The sequence below is a fragment of the Bos grunniens genome, chromosome 17 (genome assembly GCF_055505025.1).
Source record: "Bos grunniens cultivar Pamir isolate PY7600 chromosome 17, Bosgru_T2T1.0, whole genome shotgun sequence".
NCBI lineage: Eukaryota > Metazoa > Chordata > Mammalia > Artiodactyla > Bovidae > Bos > Bos grunniens.
This window is the reverse complement of record NC_141181.1, coordinates 6664967-6683544: the sequence shown is the minus strand read 5'-3', so window position 1 is coordinate 6683544 and position 18578 is coordinate 6664967. Positions and strand designations below refer to the sequence as shown.

Below are 18578 nucleotides of genomic sequence, written 5' to 3'. Positions count from 1 at the left end.
GCCTGGAGAATCCCTCGGACAGAGGAGCCACGGGGTCACAAAGAGTCAGACATGACTCAAGCGACTTAGCACACATTTAAAGACGTACATAAGCACAGAGTACAGTGCTTGGCACGATAGATGTTTGTTTAATGACTGAGTTAATATAGTGAATATAGTTCCCTTTTTTTTCCTGCTGAATCATCAGAAGATATGAGTCTCAAGTTCTTCAACTTAAATAAAAAGTAGGTACCTGGAATTAAAAATTTACACCTCAAGATGTCAAAAAAGAAAGAGCAAGGATGGGCAAGGGTATGCAGTGGGTTTTAAAAGTGTAAGGTCTTCATAGTTTTGTTTCTTAAAATATCTGAACGAAATATGAAAGAATTTTATGATTTGCTAAAGTAGGATGGTGGCTTCATGAATGTTTAACGTGTTACATTATTCTCCGTATTGTCCGTGTACTTTTAAATCTTCATTATTTTTTAGAAAACAACAGAAAAGATCGATGAAACTAAAAGCTGGTTCTATAAAAAGATAATATTGACAAACCTTTAGTCAGACTCATCAGGAAAAAGTTGGAGAGGGCTCAAATCAATAAAATCAGAAATGAATAAAGAAGTTAAAACCAACACCACAGAAATACAAAGGACCATGGTGGTCGTAAGTCACTTCAGTCATGTCCAACTGTTTGCAACCCTGTGGACTGTAGCCCTGTAGCCTGACAGCTTCCTCTGTCCATGGGATTCTCCAGGCAAGGAGAACTTTCTCAACCCAGGGATCGATCCCGAATCTCTTATGTCTCCTGCATTGGCAGGCAGGTTCTTTACCACTGGCACCATCTGGAAAGCCAATAAAGGACCATAAATGACTCCTAAGAGTAACTATGGGCTTCTCAGGCGGTGCTAAAGAAACTGCCTGCCAATGCAGGAGACGTAAGGGACGGGGGATCAATCCCTGGGTCAGGAGGTCCCCTGGAGGAGGGCATGGCAACACACTCCAGAGAATCCCACAGACAGAGGAGCCTGGCAGGCTACAGCCCATAGGGTTGCAAAGAGTCAGACAAAACTTAACTGACTTAGCATGCTTGCAGGAGCAACTACATACCAACAAAGTGGACAACCTAAAGGAAATGGACAAATTCTTAGAAAGGTACAATCTCCCAAGACTGAACCAGAAAGAAATAGAAGATATGAACAGACAAATTACAAATACTAAAATTGAATCTGTGATTTAAAAACTCCCTACAAACAAAAGTCCAGGACCACATGGCTTCACAGATGAATTCTATCAAACATTTAGAGATGAGTTAACACCTATCCTTCCAAAAAATGACAGAGGGAGGAACACTTCTGAACTCATTCTATGAGGCCAGCATCACCCTGAAATCAAAACCAGATAAAGATATCACAAAAGAAAATTAAAGACCAATATCACTGATGAACATAGATGTAAAAATCCTTAACAAAATACTAGCAAACTGAATCCTACAATATTTTAAAAGGATTATATACCATGAACAAGTGGGGTTTATCCCAGGGACACAAGGATTTTTTAGTATCCACAAATCAGTCAGTGTGATTTTATTGTTGTTGTTCAGTCACTGAGTTGTGTCTGACTCTTTGCAACCCCATAGACTGCAACACACCAGGCTTCTCTGTCCTTCACCATCTCCTGGAGTTTGCTCAAACTCATGTCCAATGAGTAGATGATGCCATCCAACCATCTCATCCTCTGTCAACCCCTTTTCCTCCTACTCTTATCCTTTCCCAATATCAGGATATTTTCCAATGAGTCGACTTTTTGCATCAGGTAGACAAAATATTGAAGTTTCAACTTCAGCATCAGTCCTTCCATTGAATATTCAGGGTAGATTTCCTTTAGGATTGACTGGTTTGATCTCCTTGCTGTTCAAGGGACTCTCAAGAGTTTTCTCCACCACTACAGTTCGAAAGCATCAGTTCTTCTTTATGGTCCAGCTCTCACATCTGTACATGACTACTAGAAAAACCATAGCTTTGACTATACAGACCTTTGTTGGCCAAGTGGAACAGCACACTTGTGAAAGGAATAGGAGAGACAGAAATATTGGTCAGGGGGATGTTGTACCACAGTGCCGACCTGACGAAGCCTCTGCTGGTCCACTGGAGTAATCTGGTAGGCCCTCGAATCACCACCCCCTTGCTCTGTTGTTGGCCTGTGCTGCTTGAAGGCCGGCAGATGCTGAAGGAACTGCTAACTGGAGACTGCTGGTCTACCACACTCTTCTCAGGCAGCAAGTGTCCTAGAAGGGGGTGGCACAGCTCTGTGTCAGCCGTGTCAGTCCTCGCACCCCGCAAATCCACTCCACTGTACCCGTCCAGCTCAGGTCACCCTCCTCCTCTGCAGGGGGCCTCAGATGCCCACTAGTACTCATAGTCTCCCTTCCGCATCATCCATTCTAAATCCCTCTTGCCCCCAGCTACCAACTCCGCTGGTCTCGGCGGCTGACCTGGTGCTATGACCCAAACTTTCATTACTGAGGTATCTTAGCCCCCAGTAATCATATCCTTTTCAGGCTGGAGTTGCTTCACTTGTCTGTTCACAGTTACAATGATCAAAGGAGAATCAGGAACCAAGGAGCATCCAAGTGGGTCATCTGAGCTCCACATATATGCCTCCTGGGCAACCAGCCTTATTTCCCACTGTCCACTAGACTTAATTATCCCTGCCAAGATGGTCACTTTTCTCACCTTCCAGTCCCTGTTCACAAGGCCCTCCAAGTGCCCAGAGAGCAGTCATCGTTTACAATTCAAATGGACCCTCGCTGTGTCCTCTGGGGAGAATATGGCCACATTGACAACCGGAACCGCCAACCCTGTAGAGCCCAGAAGCATAACTCAGTAGGTCACGGGGAGTGATGGTCAGTGGGACCACTCCTGCTTCTACTTCTCAATTCCGATCCATATATTCTTTTGACTGGAGACACAGCACCATAAAAAGAAAGATCTCTGATATAATGTATACTGCATTCTAGAGGATTAAACCCGACCTTCACAAAGTATTGTCTCCAACTTTGCACTTCAGCTGTGCCTTCCTTCAGCAAGAATATATACATATATTTATATATTTCATATATATATGAAACGAGGTAAGAAGCATAACATATAGTATATAATAGCTTTTTAAAATAAGTACCATTTCATCCATCAAAAACAAATCCATAAAATATATGAGCATAAAACCCAAATCTCTCAAAGTCACATTCACAGAACATGAGATTATTATTAGTCCCTCTCTTCAAATAAAAATGAAGCATATATTGCAAAATCAAGACCAGGGCTCTGTAATAAAATACATGAAAGTGTCAAAAATGAGAGTTCATTTCCTGACAGAAGAACATTTTTATTCAAACTCTTGACACATCTGAAAAAGAAAAATGTCAGGGGTTTATATACAATGACCTAGAGCTTCTCATGTTCTTTGGCCAGGTCAAGCTTTAATCTTTTTCCATTGCCACTAAGGGTATAGGATCCAAGAAGGAACATAAGAGAGGCAGACTATTTGTTTCTCCCAATGCCTGTTATCCCCTTGAGGCTGGGGGTCAAGAATAAAGACTACATTCTGCAGTGTCCCAGGGCCCTACCATGTCTATGTGGCCTGGTTCTGGCCAATGGGAACCAGTGTGCACGACTTTGAAAAAATATGTTAAAGGGAAGGGACATGCCCTTCTTCACCCTTTGCCTCCGTTGACTAGAATGTAGATGTAATGGCTGGAACTGGAGCAGTCATCTTTAACCACAGATAGTAAGGGACTAGAAGTCTGGACCTGTGATGATCGTGGAGAAAGCATACCTATCAGATCTCATACATCTAGATTTCATTTATGTCGGAAATAAACTATTTTTTAAGATTTACTTTTTAAAACTTTCTGTTTTATATTGAAGTATAGCTGATGAACAACACCGTGGTACTCTCAGATGCACAGCGGAGCGATTCAGCCATACATACACATTTATCCATTCTCAGCTTCTACTTTTTATTTCTTTCCACGTATTATTATTTTTTGGCTGTACTGGGTCTTCGTTGTGGTGCATAGTGAAAGTCGTTCAGTCATGGCCGACTCTTTGAGACCCCATAGACTATACAGTTCATGGAATTCTCTAGGCCAGAATAGTGGAGTGTGTAGCCTTTCCCTTCTCCAGGGGATTTTATTGTGGTGCATAGGCTTTGTCTAGTTGCAACGTGTGGGATTAGTTGCCCTGACACATGTGGGATCTTAGTTCTCTGACCAGAGACTGAACCCACTTCCCCTGCATCGGAAGGCAGATTCTTAACCAATGGGCCACAAGGGAAGTTCCCTCAACTTCTAGTTTTTAAAGCTCTGAGTATTTGGGATTTTCTGTCACACAGTAATTGTAATTCCATTACAAACATGAAAATGTGTCTCAAACAGTCATGAAAGGAGGTAAGAGGGAAGGGAAGTATTCTGAACAGAAGAAAGATTCAAAAGTTGAAGTGTTAGTTACTCAGCTGTGTCTAACTCTTTGGGACTCCATGGACTGGAGACCTTTGCCTCCTACTTCTCCAGGGGATCTTCCCAACCCTGGGACTGAACCTGGGTCTCCTGCATTGCAGGCAGATTCTTTACCATCTGAACCACCAGGGAAGTCCAGAAGAAAGATTATACACAAGCAAAACAGAGTCTGAAATAACTTCTGATTTCACAATGGAGTGAAATACACAATTGAGAAAAGACCTCTCTATAACAAAATACCCCTGCCAAACTTGGAGTACCCAATTCCAACATGTGAGGGGTTTTCCCAGTCACCGAGCAGTTCAGGGACACCACCTTGTATCCTACAAGTCAACTCAGTTCCTATACTGTCTACCTGGAGTCAGCAGCAGACTGGAGATGCTAAACCTCCCTCCACCCCCCCCATAATCACCCCCTGAGTGGGCTAGAGTGGTCCATGAAACTCTGAGTGATATTGTACTTAGTAGATTACCGGTTTATTATAATAGGATACAACTCAGGAATAGCCAGATGGAAGAGATGCATAGAGCAGGAAAAAGGAAAAAAACCATGGAGCTTTCATGCCCTCTCAGATTTTGTTACTCTATCCAAATGTCCGTGTGTTCAGCAATCTGGAAGATGTCTGAAACCAGTCGATCTGGGTTTTCATGGAGGCTTCATTGCAAAGGCATAATTGGTTAAATCACCAGCTGTTAAAGTGCTGCATTCAATATGTCAGCACTTTTGGAAAACTCAGCAGTGGCCACAGGACTGGAAAGGGTCAGTTTTCATTCCAATACCAAAGAAGGGCAATGCCAAAGAATGTTCAAACTACCACACAATTGCACTCGTTTCACATGCTAGCTAGGTAACGCTCAAAATCCTTCAAGCTAGGCTTCAGCAATACATGAACTGGGAACTTCCAGATGTCCAAGCTGGATTTAGAAAAGGCAGAGGAACCAGAAATCAAATTGCCAACATCCACTGGATCTAGAAAAAGCAAGAGAATTCCAGAAAAACATCTATTTCTGCTTTATTGACTAAGCTAAAGCCTTTAACTGTGTGGATCACAACAAACTGGAAAATTCTTCAAGAGATGGGAATACCAGACCACCTTACCTACATCCTGCGTAACCTGTATGCAGGTCAAGAAGCAACATTTAGAACCAGATATGGAACAACAGACTGGTTCCAAATTGGGAAAGGAGTACTTCAAGGCTGTATATTGTCACCCTGCTTATTTAACTTCTATATGGAGTACATCATGTGAAATGTTGGACTGGATGAAGCACAAGCTGGAATTAAGATTGCCAGGAGAAATATCAATAACCTCGGATATCCAGATGACACCACTCTTATGGCAGAAAGCAAAGAGGAACTAAAGAGCTTCTTGATGAAAGTGAAAGAGGAGAGTGAAAAAGCTGGCTTAAAACTCAACTTTCAGAAAACTTGGATTTTGGCATCCTGTCCCATCACTTCATGGTAAATAGATGGGGAAACAATGGAAACAGTGAAAGACTATTTTCCTGGGCTCCAAAATCACTGCAGATGGTGACTGCAGCCATGAAATTAAAAGATGCTTGTTCCTTGAAAGAAAAGCTATGACCATCCTAGACAGCATATTAATAAGCAGAAACATTTCTTTGCTAACAAAGGTCCGTCTAGTCAAAGCTATGATTTTTCCAGTAGTCATGTACGGATGTGAGAGTTGGACAATGAAAAAGTTTGAGCGCCGAAGAATTGATGCCTTCGAATTGTGCTGTTGGAGAAGATGCTTGATAGTACCTTGAACAGCAAGCAGATCAAATCAGTCAATCCTAAAGGAAATCAACCCTGAATATTCATTGAAAGGAGTGGTGCTGAAATTAACTGAAGCTCCAAATCTTTGGCCACCTGATGCCAAGAGCCGACTCATTGAAAAGACCCTGATGCTGGGAAAGATTGAAGGCAGAAGGAGAAGTGGATGATAGAGGACAAGAAGGTTGGATGGTATCACCGAATCAATGGACATGAGTTTGAGCAAACTCCAGGAGATGGTGAAGGACAGGGAAGCCTGGTGTGCTGCAGTCCATGGGGTCTCGAGTTATATAAGCGACTGAACAATTGGTGACTGAACTCAGTCTCCAGGCCCTCTTTCCTCCCTGGCGGTCAGGGGTGGGATTGAATGTTCCAATCCTCAGGGCTGGCTCCATGGAGGACCAGCCCCCACCTCTCCGCGGGAGTCCAAAAGATGCCTCATTAGTGTAACAAAAGACATCTTTATCAGTTTCATCACAGGAAATTTCAAAGGTTTTAGGAGCTCCTGCTAAAAGTTGGATGAAGACCAAATATATATTTCTTATTATGAATTGCAATATCACTCCCCTAATAAATTAAGGGAAATTTCCAAGGGCTAAAAATGAACAAGGAGCTATAACTAGAGTTGATAATAGTTGACTCACATATGGTACTATTTGAAGTGTTTTAAATATCTTAACTCACTTAATCCTAACCACAACCCCGTGAGGTAAATACTACTTGTATTCTTATTTTATAGGTGAGGAAGCTAAATCACATAAAGTTTATAGAAGATATAATGACAAGGTTCAATGGCTGCCCAACTGAAATTCTAAAAAGGAAAAGAATTAAGGAAAGACAACACTTGAAAATGACTGAAAATTATCCAGAACTAATAAAAATCAAGAATCTTCAGATTAATAAATTATACCAAATTCCAAGTAGGTCTCTAAAAACAATACCAATGCAAAAAATAATGGCTAACATGTATCCAGTACTTAAGAGTTAGCACTGTTCTAAGTGCATTATATATATTTTATCCTTTAACCTTCACAAGAATCTTAGAAGATTGTTCCTACCGTTAGCCCCAATTTGCAGATAGGGAAACTGAGGCACAGAGAGGTCAAGTAGCCCTTTTAAGAATGAAAGTGAAAGTCGCTCAGTTGTGTCCAACTTTGTGACCCCATGGACTGTAGCCTGCCTGGTTCCTCTGTCAATGGAATTCTCCAGGCCAGAATACTGGAGTGAGTAGCCATTCCCTTCTCCAGGGGATCTTCCCAACCCAGAGATCCAACCCAGGTCTCCTGCAGTGCCGGTGGATTCTTTACTGTCTGAACCACCAAGCAAGCCCTTTTGAGAATGAAGAGCCTACAAATGGTGAAGCCAGGATTGAAACTCAAACAATTTAATTCCAAGAATGCATTTTTCACATCGCTCCTTTGTGAAACCTTCTCTAGGGAAAGCAGTGACTCTTGGATAAGTGCGTCAGATGGCAGTGAAAGGAATGCGTCTTTCTGAAGTCCAGAAGAAGTTGCTGTGATGATGGCCATGCTCTATGTCTATGTTGTCTAATGCAGTAGTCCTGGGAGACACTATTGGACACTTGAAATGTGACTAGTGCCATTTACGATAGCTAGGACACGGAAGCAACCTCGATGTCCATCGGCAGATGAATGGATGAGGAAGTTGTGGTACATACACACAATGGAATATTACTCAGCTATAGAAAGGAACACATTTGAGTCATTTCTAATGAGGTGGACAAACCTGGAGCCTATTATACAGAGTGAAGTAAATCAGAGACAGACAGATACTGTATATTAATGCATACATATGGAATTTAGAAAGATGGTACTGATGATTCTACATGCAGGGCAGCAAAGGAGACACAAAGAACAGACTTTTGGACTCAGTGGGAGAAGGGGAGGGTGGGATGATTTGAGAGAATAGCATTGAAACATGTATATTCACATATGTAAAATAGATGACCAGTGGGAGTTCAATGCATGAAGCAGGGCACTCAGAGCCAGTGCTCAGGGACAACCCAGAGGGATGGGGTGGGGAGGGAGGTGGGAGGAGGGTTCAGGATGGCGGAGCCACATGTATACCTCTGGCTGATTCATGTTGATGTATGGCAAAACCCATCATACTATTATAAAGTAATTATCCTCCAATTAAAATAAACTAAGAAAAAAGAAATGTGACTAGTACCACTGAGAAACTAAATTTTAAATTTTAAATAATTTTAACTAATTAAATTTTAAATGTAAATCCCCACCTGCGGCTAATGCCTACTATCTTGGACACTGCAGGTTCAGAGTTAATGAAGAGATTGGATGTGAAGACAGGGTAATTCACTAATCCTCTTGACCTCATGCTGAAATGGCTGGGTGACTCTCAATTTTAGATAAGAAAAACCAATAGCGTGATCTTGTTTCTTGAGCAAAGGCTATTCAAAATACCCCTGAATAGCTTTTAACTGCCTGTAGAGAACTGTTTATATGTTTTGGTTGATGCCATCATGTAAGGTAGGGTAATATGTATGTGTAATGTATTTAGGAATATTGACAGATAAGGAAGATGTAGCTGCTCCTGCTGCTAAGTCGCTTCAGTCGTGTCCGACTCTGTGCAACCCCATAGACAGCAGCCCACCAGGCTCCCCCGTCCCTGGGATTCTTCAGGCGAGAACACTGGAGTGGGTTGCCATTTCCTTCTTCAATGCATGAAAGTGAAAAGTGAAAAGGAAGATGTAGAGAAACCTGCAAAACATTGGAAAGAAGTCTCGAGTACACTGGGAGGAGTCTGCTTACGAACGCCTTATGAACCTCCTCCTCCCCAGTCTGCGTGCTGTTTCTCCTCTATTGGCTCCCAGGCCACTTTCTATTTCCCCTTGGGAGCATTTCATGTTTGTAGATGCATCTCATTCACACATAGAGCCCTACCAAGTGCTTTATACCCCAAGTAAAGAGAAAAATTTAATATTACTCTATGCCTTATATTTTAATATTACATCTTACTATCTTACATCCATTTTTTTTTAAAAGATGTATGTATTTATTTTTGGCTGCCCTGGGTCTTCATAGCTGCATGTGGGCTTCCTCCAGTTGCAGTGAGCAGGGATGCCCGGGTTTCTCATTGCAGTGGCTCCTCTTGCTGAGAACAGGCTCTAGGTGCCCAGGCTTCAGTCGTGGCGGTGCACAGGCTTTAGCTGCTCTGTGGCATGTGGAATCTTCCTGGACCGGGGATTGAACCACTGTCCCCTGCACTGGCAGGCAGGTTCTCAATGACTAGACCACAAGGGAAGCCCTATCTTACATCTTAATAGTCTATGCCCTTGCTATGAAGTGTGGTGCATGGACTGGTGGCATGAGCATGACCAAACAGCATGTTTAAATACAGAATATCAGCTCCACGCCAGACCTACGGAATCAGAATCTGTATTTTCATAAGATCTCCATACACTCACTAAGCCCAATCCTCTTGCAATGCAGTAATTAAAATGTCTAACCCTTTGACACAATTGCTTATAATTTTGGTATTATTAATTAGACTGTAGACTCCATCAGAATGGGGATTGTGTCTACCTTGATTACGATTATATTCTTAGTACCTGACACCAAGGTGGGCACTTAATATATCCTCAATAACCAGCTTGGATAAATAAAAAAACAATCAGAAAACAGATTTTTTTTTTATGGGAACAAGAAAATATGGTAAAACGACCTCCTTTGGCTTACTTTTATCTAAGTCATACTTTAAAAAATCATTTGATTAGTAGGTATTAGTAATGTTCAAAAAAAAAAAAATAGTAGGTATTAGTAATGTTCTTGAATTGTTCTGAATTGAAATTCAATGCTAATTTCTTTCTGTTATATTAAAACCAATGCCAAATACATTATTAAAAATAACTTGGCAGAAATTAATTTTCATTTTCTCCCCAGAAGAGTACAAGTAGCATTTAGCTCTTTCAGTTTAAAGCATATGATGCTTTCAAAGGTATAATAGAGATCAAAGGTAAATTTTCTACTCATTTCGATTTCTCAAATAAAGAAGCTGTCGGAATGTAAAAGGAAATGCCCCCACAGGTAAGCATTCCAATCACCTAGGGGAGAAAGCAGATGGGCCTTCTGTAAAGACTTGGACTCAGTCAATTTAAATTCCATTTCCTGAAGCTTTTCTTCAAATTGGTGTTTATTTGCAAAACTTGTTATGTGTGGAATCTTGACTTACTGTGCTTCCCTCTAATTTTGCTTTCAGAAGACAACCGTTCTTGCTTATCTTTGCTTATGTAGAGTCTCAATAGCAATTGTCAGAACTCTCCCTAGGCAACAAACCCACGACACTGACCTCAGCAAGACCAAAAATGTCTTACAGAGAGCTAGCTTGTCTTACTCCAAATGGAATGCTCAGCTTCAGCAGTTCTCAGAGCTAAATATCATGAGCAAATGAGCAAGGCGGATGCATTTTACAGACTTCAGGACTTGGAAGCCCTTGGCAGCCTGACTGACCAGCTCCCCTGCCCACTGCTCCTGTCCCCGCCTTCCTGCTCCAGTCACACCCAACTTGTCACTGCTTCCAACACACCCTTCTCTTCACGTCTCTACCTTGGGACGTGAAGTCACTTCTGCCAGGATCACGCAGACAGGAAGAATATAGAGAGCACAAGGGCTTGGGGCAAACCCAGATTCACTTCCTTGTTTTGAAATTTTGACCAAGTTAATTAATTACTTTGAACTATTTGCTGATCCAACAAACAAGAAATTGCAGTGTATAGGGGTTGGGACTGTTGTAAGGACAAAAACAACAAAAGACTAAGGGAAATAACAGTGGTGGAGGTTTAGTCACTAAGTCATATCTGACTCTTACGGCCCCATGGACCACAGCCCACCAGGCTCCTCTGTCCATGGGATCTCCCAGGGAAATAACAATAGTTAACCTTTAATGACGGAGAAGGCAATGGCACCCCACTGCAGTACTCTTGCCTGGAAAGTCCCATGGCGCAGAAGCCTGGTGGGCTGCAGTCCATGGGGTCGAGAAGAGTCAGACAGGACTCAGCGACTTCCCTTTCACTTTTCACTTTCATACATTGGAGAAGGAAATGGCAACCCACTCCAATGTTCTTGCCTGGAGAATCCCAAGGACGGTGGAGCCTGATGGGCTGCCGTCAATGGGGTCGCACAGAGTCGGACACGACTGAAGTGACGTAGCAGCAGCAGCAGCAGCAGCAACCTTTAATGAACACCTACTGTGTGGCATTATTGTGACAAGTACCTACATTATCTGAATGACTACTTGTATCAGCAGGATACCTACCCTTTTCGTAGCCCTTTCTGCACTGTGAACCAATGAGTTTTTTCATAAACCTGTCTTATACACTAAACTCTGAGTTCCTCAAGCACTAGGAAATTATCTTCTTATTGCTCTTAGAAGCAAGCAAACACCACGCCTGACGCAAAAGCAAGGGCCCAATAAATGTTTATTTAATGAACTGATAGTAAGGCGTTATTGACATTTTGTCTCTCTGCACTGTAACCTTCCCTTTCAAGTCTCAGGTGTTCATCTACTAAAATAATATGAAGATTAAAAATAATAATGTGCCACAAAAAGACAGGAAGGAAACTTAAATACATATTGCTCAGTGAAAGAAGCCAGTCTGAAAAGCCTATATCCTATATGATTCCAACTCTATGACATTCTGGAAAAGGCAAAATTATGGAGACAGTGAAAAGATCAGTGCTTTCTAGCAGTTTGAGGGAGGGAGCTAGAATGAGTAAGTGGAGCACAATGGATTTTTAGGTGAGTGAAACTATTTTGTCAGATACAGATGTAACTATTTGTCACAACCCATACAATATCTTGGGCTTCCCTGTTGACTCAGATAGTAAAGAATCTGCCTGCAATGCAGGAGACCTGGGTTTGACCCCTGGGTTGGGAAGATCCCCTGAAGAAGGGAATGGCTACCCGCTCCAGTATTCTGGCCTAGAGAATTCCATGGAAAGACAAGCCTGGTGTGCTACAGTCCATGGGGTCCCAAAGAGTCAGACATGACTGAATGACTGACACGCACATACAATAGTCTACATTTGTCAAAACCTATTATCTGTGCAACCTGCAATGGGAACCCTGACGTAAAGTGTAGACTTTAGCTAATGATAGTATATTAGCATTGCTTTCTCAGGTGTACCAGATGTACCACATTAATGTAAGATGTTAATTACAGGAGCAACTGGGTGGGACAGGAAGGAGAATATAGGAGCTCTTTCTTTTCTGGCCAATTTTCCTATAAATCTAAAACAGTACTAAAACATTAAGTGTATTCATTATTTAAAAAAAAAAAACACTAAAAAATAATGTGAACATAACATTTCACTATATGATAGGTTTTATAAGAATTAAATTCAGCAACTGTTTATTGACTGCTTACTCCACCCTAGACACAGGGCTAGGTACTGGAGTTGCAGAGATGGAAAATCTTGTCGCTGTCTTCAAGAGATATAATGTAATAAAGACACAGAGAAGCAAAGGGAGAATTTTCAGCACAGTGTGACGTGCAGAAGCACGCGCAAAGGAAGCACACCTAAGCTAGTCTGGGGAAGAATGGTTGCTAGGGCAGGAGGGCTTTACCGGAGGAAGTTATGTCTGAACTGGGTCTTAAAAATAAGGAGGTATTAAGTGGGCAAAGAAGAAGGGAGGGTGTAAGAAGAAACTTCTAGGCTTGATCAAAATAGTTGTGAACACCGTAGTCAGGGAATTAGAGGTAACTGGATATTTCTGTGGACGAGAGAAAAATGCTTGAAGGGCCCACAGGTGAAGCTGGCAGCTAGGGAAAGGTGGTATGAAAAGCCTTTGTGTGCCGTGCTGAGGGATCACGAATGGGACAATGGGGGTGGTGGGAAGAGTTCCAGCAGTAGAGTCTGGCAGTCAGGAGGAAGGTTGAGAAAGGCCCGTATTTTGCACTCAGCACTGTCTCCTGATCACATCCTTCGTTTCTCAGCAGCATTGCTGCTACCACTTAGGTGTTTTGTTTTTCCTGGAAAGGTCCTAAGAGCTGGCAGCAGGGGAAGATTTGGAAGCCAAATGGAGATGACATGGGGCATGAAATGGAAATAGAGAAGACGGATGCTTTCTCAACTGCTCAGGGCCCTTTGAGGCTGCTTTTCTGCAACACAAACTCTTTCCATTTTGATCCGTCACTCATTGGCTCAGTCCTCGGGATTTGATCTCCAAAGTCCCAGGAGAGGAAGTCATCAAAATACATAAGGAATATCACTATCAAATATCCCTTTTCCCCTCAAATATTTTATCAACCACTGCTGCTGCTAAGTCGCTTCAGTCGTGTCCGACTCTGTGTGACCCCATAGATGGCAGCCCACCAGGCTCCTCCATCCCTGGGATTCACTATATGTGGTTAATATAAAACTGAGCAGCAAGCAGAAAGCCAGCTATATAAGAAAAAGGGCATGAAAGCTCTGTTAGATGACCTCCCAGAAGAAAAGCTAAACGGAATTTCTAGCCCATAATCTGGCTTGGGCTTCCACGAAAGTGTGTATCAGCCATTTCTGGAGAAACTGGAGAACCTGGGAAACCTAGGACTTAGCACAGTTGGGACCACGGGCAGGCGTTCCAGGGACAGGACAGCTGGTGAGACATAGTGGAGAAGGCGCTCTGATTTCACCGGGCCCGTCTCCAGCTCTGGAGTAGGCCTGCGGCACTTAGTGAGCTCCCTCGGATTGTGCAGGCAGGAGGTCATAGCGTGGGGTAAGGAAAGGGCAAGTGGGCCGGAGAGCGAGATCCATGAAAACAGGAACAAAAAACCAGCAAACAACCTGGATGAGGCATACCCAGGGAACAAAAACCAAAATACATAAAACAACCTGGGTTAGCATATCCAGGAGCTCCATTTTCAGATTTTAAAAAGTAATGGCCGTTGACACGTTAATGATGACTGGCCTCAGTGTGTCTGAGCCGCAGGCCTCCTCTGCGTGCCTGTTGCTGTCTGTATCACGCACCCAGCTCATACATCACCATTCTGAGTACTGACTTCTCCTATAATCCATACCTTCTTTCAAGGTTCTCTCTCTCTCTTTTTGATTTAGCACTTTGTCCCTAAACTTCTTGAGAAAGAGTGCATGGAAGGTAAGATTTTTGAGAATTTATGTAGATTCTACTTTTATTTTTGATGGACAGTTCATCTTGGTATAGAATTTTGCATAGAAAATCATTTTCCTTTAGGCTTTTGGAAGCGTCCTTAGAATTCAGGGTTCAGAGTTGTTAAATCTGATGCCATTCTGGTTTCCTACCTGTTTGTATATATGCCTCTTCTCTTTAGAAATATGGAGACTGTTGTCTCTGTGTCTAGTGTTCTAGAATTTCATAATAATACACTTGATATGGATCTGTTTCCATTCATTGAAGTGGGTCCTTGTGCGTTCTTTTCATCTGGCAATGTAAGTCCTTCAGGTATCTTTCCTGTTAAAATTTCCTCCAGTGTAATCTTGGCTGTAATCCTGGTCGCCTGATTGTATTTAATGTTGTTATTTAGTCACTAGGTCATGTCTGACTCTTTCGACCCCATGGAGTATAGTCCACCAGACTCCCCTGTCCATGGGATTTCTCAGGCAAGAACACTGGAATGTTGCCATTTCCTTTTCCAGAGGATCTTTCCAACCCAGGGATCGAACCTCTCTCGCATTGGCAAGTGGATTCTTTACCACGGAGCCCCCTGGGAAGCCCTTGTGTTTAAGGATGGGATAGCAAAAAGCTGATGAGAAGCTCTGTGATTTTGGGAAGATTTATTGATCATAAACTTTACTGAAAGATGATACAAGTAACTTCTTTGTTAGGGAATTCCAGCCCTCACCCCATCCCACTCCATATCACTATCTTTAGGGGTTTTTTTTTCTACTTGGACTAGTCGTGTTTCTTGGAGAAGTCTTCTCCAGTCTTTCCTCTGGAGGGTAAGGCTTGATTTCTAGCATTTCAGGAACCAGGAGAAGATCTGAGCATTTGATGTGCCTACATTAATTAACTCCTGTTTCCTTGTTACAGCCCCTAAGCCCCCTCAACATCAGAAATGAAGTGGATAAAACTCCGCTTCTGTTAGAGTAGGGGAGGGGAAGTCGCCCAGTGGAAAAGACTCAGGGTGAGGGTATAAAAGTAGTCACTTTACAAGCGGCTTCCATCCTCAAGCAGCTCCCTTATTTCATCTCTCTTGCATCTTCACTCCACATCCAGAGGGTTTTACAGTGCCACTAACTTAGCATTTGGTTTTCTCAGGTCTGCCAAGTCCTTTACCACTGCTTTTTAGCCTCCAAAATTCTGTTGTTATGACTTCTTTTCCCTCTTCCCCCATCTTTATAAGTTTTAGTGGGGTTCTGGAAAGAGTGAAATTAGAAGTATTTGCTTAATCTGTCATTTCCTCTTGGAACCAACTGTCAAACAGTCTAAAAAAAACCCCTGAGATTCATTTGTCTAATAAGTACGAGTGCCACTGATATTTTGGGCACCTTGATAAATGCTGGAGATGTACTGTGATTTATCTTCCATCATGATGACCGATGCTCTAAGGTAAGGTTTGAAAAAAAGATTTCTCTTTGCTTCCACCTTGATGTCAGCAGTTTATTCTATAGGGATTGCTCTGTGCTGGGTGTACTTGATCAGCACATATCTGATCCTGATTTGAAACCACATGTTGAAACCTTGAATCATTTCTGATGTCACCCACTTATTCCCTTACCCTGACTGTGTTTCTGAGTTTGTAGGTTAATTGGCCTAATGCTTAATTCTAAGACTGCATGTGGTGTCAGGGCTGATTTGCCTTAAACATCATCTGTTCTAAATAAGCAGAAGTAAAGACCAGGTGCCTCAGGTGCTGACCGAAGCATGGATGTGTGGTCATCTTAAGAAACCGACATGCCTCTGCTGTGTCTCTGTTCCTGGAGACACTTTATTCTAGATCTTGTCTTCAAAGTTTGGCAATAAAGCTTTGATGATTACAATGGTAGAAAGAGGTTTGGAGGGAGGTATGACATTCATTCACTCATTATTATTTTATTGAAATATAGTTGATGTACAATATTATGTCAGTTTCAGCTGTACTACACAGTGATTTGACATTTGCATACATTAGGAAATGATCACTGTAAATCTAGTAACCATATGTCCCTATACAAAGTTACTATGATATTATTAATATTATCTGTGTTCCTTATGCTGTAATAAATCCCTGTGGCTCATTTATTTTATCATAAAGTTTTAGTATCTCTTAATCCCCTTCACTTATTTTTCCATCTTATTCCCCTTCCTCTCTGTCAACCACCCTTTTGTTCTGTGTATCTATGAGTCTGTTTTCATTTGTTTAAGATTCCACATATAAGAGGGATCATATGGTATTTATCTTTCTCTGACTTTTCTTATTTAGCATAATACCTTCTAAATCCATGCATGTTGTCGTAAGTGGGAAAATTTTATTTTTATTATGACTAATATTCCACTGCATGTATACATCACATTTTTATCCATTCATCTGTTGATGGGCTTGTTATGGTTGTTTCCATGTCTTGGCTTTAACAGTGTTGCAGTGAACATGGGAGTAAAGATATCTTTTTGAATGTTGAAACATTAAAAGGATGCACAGCCTTATTTAAATGAATTGTGTCATTTGAAATTTCTGGGCTGGCTATTGCTCAGAGCAGAGCCTAGGATGAATTGGAGAACATTACCTCTGCTTGTTACTGGTATCTTACATTGATAAGGAACAGGAAGACCTCTGGAGGTTTTTTTTTTTTTTTTTTAATCTTGTACATTGAGCCAGGAAAATCACATTTAGGACAATAATGATATTAAAAATAATATCTTACCTTTGCATTGTACTCAGAGGTTACAAAGCATTGTTATACACACGAGTGCCTCTAAATAACCTTGAACTGGGTTTTCATTGATTTACTACTGTGTGATTCAAAAAGTGCTTAAAATTTTATTAATGACTAATACAATAAACATGCCTTAGCAGCTAGGAATTTCCTAATCTCAACTTAAAGGTGTGGTATATGTTGAAAATCCCCCCTCCTGCCCCACCCTTTGTGTTAACAGCACCTGAAAAAAATCTGTAGCACAAGTAAGTGTGGGTAACCAGTTTCTTGAACCTTAGAAATAAGACCTTAAGACAGAATCACAAAATCTCCGTAAGGGAAGAACATTAAAGGTCAGCTAGTTTAAACCTCTGTCTAATGCTGTTCTGCATTCAGTTCCCCTCCCCTAGGGGAAGGCTCCGTGTTCTCCTGGAAACACTATGCATTTCCTAGATAGATTGTTCCCCAGGGTCATCTGCAAGTTATTGCAGGAGGTAGGAGAACCAGGGTCAGGGATAAGAAGGTGGAGGAGGAGAGGAACAGAGAGAACTAGAAACTGCCTTAGGACAGAAGAGAGAATAGAGGTTATTTTTTTAAGAGGCATGGAACCCTCCCCATGGGCTAGAGCAGTTGGTGCTGTGCTGGGGGGAAAAAAAAAACCCACCTTCATGGAGTTTACAGCCTCATGAAGGAAGAGGAGTTTTCACATGTCACAGTTAAATGTGGGGTGTACCAATGAGTCATCCCTTGAATTCTAGAATTTGATTAATAAAATAAAGGCAAAGCAGATGATACTGGACACAGGTACTTTAAAGAAACTGAACAGATCACAGGCCAGGTGTGTGATTTATTTAGAGAAGAATTGGAGGTTTCACTTACCAGTTGGAAGAGGTTGCAAATTAGGACAAAAACATAAGTCTGGGTGGGTCTTGGACTCATAATCCCATTCTGAGGAAGGGCCCAAATTTAACCTCCAGAGTTCTCAACTGGGGCGAGGGTGTCACAGGGATCTAGAAGTGCCAGAGGCAGGTGGGATCTTTGTTACCCAACCAGGAGTTGAACCTGCAACCCCTACGGTGGAAGCACCGAGTCTTAACCCCTGGACTGCCAGGGAAGTCCTGCCGTGAGTCCACTCTTAACAACACCCTTCTAGATGATACTTGGTTTTGAAGACACATTTCCTCTGTGAAATTTTCCTGAACACAGTCCCCACCTCCCAGGAGCTACCCGCTCCCTCCTCTGTCTCTACCTTTACTGTGTACAGACCTCTTTTATGTACCAATTGTCCACACAGCATTTGTACTGCTCAATTTACACCTCTTCTCTCCTACCATATTGGAAGACAAGGAATCAATCTCAGACACTTTTGTGTTCTTGGTGCCTCTGCATAGCAGCTAGCAGTCAACAGATGCTCAGTGAATATCTGAGTGACAGAATAAATGAGTGAGTGAGTGAGTGAATGAATGGATACGTAACTA

General features: G+C 42.0%; 1 long non-coding RNA gene across 1 annotated transcript in view; it reads left to right on the top strand.

The window, feature by feature from the left end:
- The first annotated feature begins 15412 nt into the window (after nucleotides 1–15412).
- Nucleotides 15413–18578, top strand: part of LOC147354975 (uncharacterized) — a 30641-nt gene continuing 27475 nt past the window's right edge. The window contains exon 1 of the long non-coding RNA XR_015144118.1: nucleotides 15413–15817. This is a non-coding gene — a long non-coding RNA (uncharacterized LOC147354975). The remainder of the gene's footprint in view (nucleotides 15818–18578) is intronic.